Source organism: Asparagus officinalis, chromosome 7, assembly GCF_001876935.1.
Source record: "Asparagus officinalis chromosome 7, Aspof.V1, whole genome shotgun sequence".
NCBI lineage: Eukaryota > Viridiplantae > Streptophyta > Magnoliopsida > Asparagales > Asparagaceae > Asparagus > Asparagus officinalis.
In genome coordinates this window covers 90,598,803-90,605,239 of record NC_033800.1, presented here as the reverse complement: position 1 = coordinate 90,605,239, position 6,437 = coordinate 90,598,803, and positions in this window count along the sequence as shown.

Below are 6,437 nucleotides of genomic sequence, written 5' to 3'. Positions count from 1 at the left end.
ATTGACTTTGTGTGAGATATGAGATCAGTGACCTGTTATAGGATGGTTAGTTACATGACTTGTTACTTGGATGAATTTAGATTATTGTGAGATATATGCCAGTTATATTTATTTTTATACATAGATTGGGATTAATATGTAATTATCTACAATTCGGGACATATGGTATATACATGAGGGTTTCCTTGTTTGGATTATTTCATTTGACGTACTACGTCTCGAGTTGTAGATTTTTAAGTATTAATTCCATCTAGTTGTATGACTTTGATATTTGGATGATTATGTTGATCACTATTATAGTGGTGGATTGCGTTTAAATTATTAGGATTTCAATATCATGCTTTTATTATTGTTATATCTGTCATTGCATTGGTCATTCGACCGTTTTATTTCTCCCTTGTGGGATCTTGCCGTGTGCTATACACGCTGACATACACCTGTTTTCTCTGGTGTACGTCAGATTTAGGAGACGGACATGTCTAGTATGGAGATGCATTGCAGCTGGAGTGTCTTCCAGATGGAGCAGGAGAATAAGCTGGAGCTTAGTCTTTTCTTTCTGTAGTTGTCGATGGATATTAGATTTCTTATGTAGTATTTTCTCTTCTAGTCTTCCAGGATTTAGTTATTTTTGCAGTACTTCCTTCTTAGTTTTGTTGGACTATGTATTTTCATAATTTAGTTGGACTGTTTTGTAATAAGGGCGTGTTTTACCAAAACTCTGTGTCTCAGATGATATTTTATTTGTGATATGGATCTTTCTGTTCTGAGTTTGTTTATTATATTCTCGCTACTGTGATCTGGGACCTGTGCCTTTGCTTTATATTTCTTAACGCTTAGCGTATGAGATTGAGAAGAAGGGGTCTAGCATTTATCTCTCCTCCGTCTAATACGTCGTGGGCTTACTCGCGTCCTGATTCCCCCGTATTTTTGGAAGCGGGGCGTGACAACATGAAAATACAACAACACTTGTTTTTTGTCATTTTGATTAAACCATGTTTTAAAACTTTATAAAGTTATTTTATAGACTTAATAAAGTATGTATAAACTGATGTTGAAGTTTATAACCAAATAAAACAATATTTTCACAAAAAACCTATATTTTGATAAAATTAACAAAATCAACAAATACGTGTGTGATTAATATATGAGCTTAAAGTATCTACACACAAGTATAAACCTAAAACTAAATTATCCAAGCTGTGTGTGATTAATATATGAGCTTAAAGTATCTACACACAAGTATAAACCTAAAACTAAATTATCCAAGCTTGATAGATCTTCATTGAGTATCTACACACAAGTATAAACCTAAAACTAAATTATCCAAGCTTGATAGATCTTCATTGAAGCTCTTCTTAGTAAACTTACGGATGAATCTTGAACTTGAATCTTTAACTTGAATTGTATTGCTTCACTCCATAATTTTCGCTAACCTCCATTGGATATGATCGTTGAAGATTGATTCCATCCATTTTCCGACATATTATTTGTCTAGAATAGATACAAATCATAAACACTAGACACATAATATTAGATATAAATTATTTGTAAATCATCATCAAAACAAAAGGACCCAACAATCTCCCCCCTTTTTGATGATGACAAACAATTTACAAAAAGATATATATATATATATATATATATATATGCATGAAAAGAAAAGAATATACAAATTATAATTATTATGCATATAAATAAAAAGAATATACTCACAATATTTCTCCCCCTTTGACAATATCAAAAAGGGAAAACAAAAGAATGGAGAGAGCGAAAGCTCCTCCTACAAATAAGCATGGGTGAGTATAAAATAAGTATAGGGATTGCTCCCCCTATAAAATGCCTTAATGAATATATACAACGAATACTAAGGTATATATATGTGAGCAAACATAAAAATATAAAAACATGCTAGGTATAACTCACATATAAAAAGACAATGAGAACACATATTGATATGTCATTATGAAATAATATCTCATTATACAAACATTAAAACCATGTACAAAAATAGATTTATGAAAAAAAAACATGAGAATCATGAAAAAAGTTTTCAAATAAAAACATATCACTCAAATGAAATAATAAATCAAATGAAGTTAAAAGTAAACCATATAAGGCAAGAGAGGAAACTATATCAAGCTCTTAAGCTTGTTTCAACCCATATAAATATTTTATCACCCAATAAACAAGATTTGGAGATAAATTCCGGGGGGGGGGGGGGGGGTGGTTATATAAACACAAACCTCTCATAAAAATCAAAGTTAATAAAAATGAAAAGAAAAGAATTGACTTTTGAAAAACATGTTTACATTTTCAAAAATTTTAAAGCATATTTTTCAAAACCAAGAAAAAGAAAATAAAAATATTAAAAAATATTTATTTTAAAAATATTTTGGCACCCAAGCATTTTTGGTATCGGATTGTTTAAGGACATGACCCCTACCATTCAAACTCAAAGCCCTTGGGTTATGAACCCATTTGGGCGCATTTAGTGTACTAATACGGTCATAACAATAATCTTACAAATGACCCTTCCGATTGCAATTTGTGCAATGAAAGAAATCCATTTGTTTTTGTGGACCATTAACTCTTACACGGGAAATATTTAAAACATTTGCAAATATGGATGGTCTATTAAAATTATTTTGCAAATATGAAACTCTCTTTAAATCAAAATAAAATTTGGTCAAATGTCAAATCTACCACCAACATCACACTTAAATTTTTTTGGTCTAATAAAATCATTTGGTAAAGGTGAAGTCTATTTCAAATCAAAGCAAAATTTTGCCAAATGGCTAAAACGACCACAAAGATCACATTTAAACACACGTGCATGTTTATGATGAACATGATGAGTATGTGCATGTACATGTGCATGTGATGAAGATGATGAAGCTAGATGGGATGCACAAGGAACATTAGATTTTATGGGTTTACGTGCATCATAGAAAAATTTAGCAAGGTGGTCTTTTGGAGCGCAAATAGAGCATTTGTAAATTTTTCTATACATGTGTGCATAGTGAGTGTTTGATTTGGAAGTATTAACACGGGACTTTGCACACAAGTCCATAAGCTTATCATTATTAACAATGCATGAATTAAGAGTTGAATCTAAAGATGAAATGCGATTCTTAATGTTATTCAACTCATCATTAGGTGCATATGCATTGACACTAGAAGTAGAAAGAACATGATCATTCATAAATGAATCAAATTCATTTCTAATAATTTCTACCTCTAGCATGGCATCATCTTTCTCATGAATTAACTTAGCAACGTATGATATTAAGGCAACATGATCCATTTTTAATTTCTCAATATTTTCTTTTAAGATCACATTCTTATTAGAAATTAAATCAAACTTAGAAGCTAACAACTCATGATCGGATTTCAATTCTACATGCTTGCTTTTTAAACTAACGAAATTATTTTGCAACTTAGTGTAGGCATGCATTAACCTATCATATGCATAAGCGAGTTCATTAATGGATATATCACCATCGTATTCCGAATCGCTTACCACACTAGGACTATCGCCTAGTGGCCGTGTGAACAATGAGGCTTCATGTGAACTTGAAGAGGGAACCGCCAAAGGTCGTTAGATCGCCTCCAAGTTCCCTTGATGTGCTTCAAAAAATTTCTATATTATATAAGCACTATCAAAATGAGCAAGTTCGTTAGAAATACATGGTCCAAAAGCATTATGCATAAATTCTAACACCAACTTGTTTATTGTAAATATATTTTTATCATGATTGCTCTACTTAGATTTTTTCAAAGTGGGCACAAAGTAAGCAAAAGCAATAACTTTCCACAAATCTATATTTTTATATTGAACAAATATTTTGAATCTAAAGCACCATTGATCATAAGGGAAGCTTCTATATTTTGGAGCAACATTAGGATCATAGCCTAAACAAGATGCAGCATTCATATCCATAATATCTATATGTATGCAAGCAAGATACAATAAATCTCAAAACTAGATTAGCACAAAAGGATAACTTGGGTCTTTAACTCAAGGTGATTAGACCTTAAATAAAAAAGCACCAAACTCTGATACCAAAATGAGCAAGTTCGTTAGAAATACATGGTCCAAAAGCATTATGCATAAATTCTAACACCAACTTGTTTATTGTAAATATATTTTTATCATGATTGCTCTACTTAGATTTTTTCAAAGTGGGCACAAAGTAAGCAAAAGCAATAACTTTCCACAAATCTATATTTTTATATTGAACAAATATTTTGAATCTAAAGCACCATTGATCATAAGGGAAGCTTCTATATTTTGGAGCAACATTAGGATCATAGCCTAAACAAGATGCAGCATTCATATCCATAATATCTATATGTATGCAAGCAAGATACAATAAATCTCAAAACTAGATTAGCACAAAAGGATAACTTGGGTCTTTAACTCAAGGTGATTAGACCTTAAATAAAAAAGCACCAAACTCTGATACCAATTGAAAGTACCCTAATGCCACTAGGTAAGAACCCTAGAGGGGGGTGAATAGGGCTTATGCTAATCTAATCCGATTTATGCCAAATAAAAGTTATTAACAAATATATCATAGCAAGAATGATATATTACAAATATATGTGCAAGGATATACATGCAACACAAGGGTAAACAAACTACTAAAGTGATAGGGCAATATAAACAACAAGTAATTGACAAATGCGATATAAATGATAAGCATGAATATAAAGGAACGCAAATGATAAATTCAGACAAACGATACGATCATGGAGTTCGGTCCCCATGACCTACGGCTCTGCTCCTCACCTCGAGGAGATCTCCACTATCACAATCGGATTTTCTATGCTTACCAGAATAACATTTACACCTCACACTCAGTTTTCTTGTTCATTGAAAACTTTACAATCACTCAATCACTCATAATATAAACACACTAACTACCACCTCAAGTGTTGGTCTCTAGCCTGTGTCTTCCTTAAGTGTTAGGAATTATAACCTCTCTCTAGGCATTACCAACTACCCCACTTCCACTGCTAGAAACATGACTTTTAGCGACAGACAAATCCGTCGCTAAAAGTCAAAAATCTGTCGCTAAAAACTTTAGCGACGGAAAAAATAAAATTCCGTCGCGAAAAGATCGTCAGTATAGTGAGGGTAGCTGAAATTGGTTTTAGCGACGGATATTCCGTCGCTAAATTTTAGCGACGAAAAATTAGCGACGGATAATTCGTCGCATTACTTTATTTAAAAAAAATAAAAAAACATTAGCGACGGATTTTCCGTAGCTAAATCATGTTTTAGCTACGGATTTTCCGTCGCTAATAATATGTAGCGACGGAAAATCCGTCGCTATAACTATTTTTGAAAAATAAAAAAAAACAAAAAAACAACGAATATTCCGTCGCTATTAACTTTAGCGACGGAAAATCCGTCGTTAATATTATCTGTTTTTCGTCGCTAAAGGTATATTTAGCGACGGCTAATCCGTTGCTAAAATCTTCCAATATTTTTTTAAAAATAATTTAAAAAATTGAAAAAACCTGTACAATAATATAATGAATTTAAAATCCTGTTCAATCAGCAGTATAATATTCATCCTCACGTATATATAACACATAATTTAATTAAAATATCCCAACATAACAAGCGTTGTTTATACAGTACACACCATGATAAGTATTGTTTATACAACACACTCATTCATTGTTTTCAAAGGTAAAAAAACAAATCAGTCCTCTTGATCATCATCCTCATCACCAGCTCCACCTTGTCTAGAAGTCCCGGCCTGCAATTATAAATCAAACGTTAACAACATGGCATGACATTCAAGTATAGCAATAAGAGAGTATCATGGCATATTCTTATGTATTATACGCACGCACACACAATTTTTACAACAACGCATACACACACCCTAACAACGCATGCACGCATAATTTTTACAACAATACGCGTACACGCACAATTTCTCACCATATGCGCATGTACGCGTACATGCTCATACGTGTACATGCACATACGCGTATACGCACGCACGCACACATACACGCGTGCACGCATGCACGCATGCACCACACTCCACACCCCCCACCCCCCACCCCCTCCCCCTCACCCTACATCACCACCACCACCAAATCCACACTCCTTCCCCTCCCCCACCATGACCAAATCACCCCCCAAGCAATCACATAACCAACCATACGCACGCACGCACCACAACAACACAACCACGACCAACTAACCAATTCACCAACCAATACTATCATCACTACGCATGCACGCACCATCAACACCACCATCACATAAAAATATTATACGCATGCACGCATGCACGCACGCGTGCATGCACGCACACACACATACACGCATGCACCACACTCCACACACCCCACCCCCACCCCCTCCCCCCCTACATCACCACCACCACCAAATCCACACTCCTTCCCCTCCC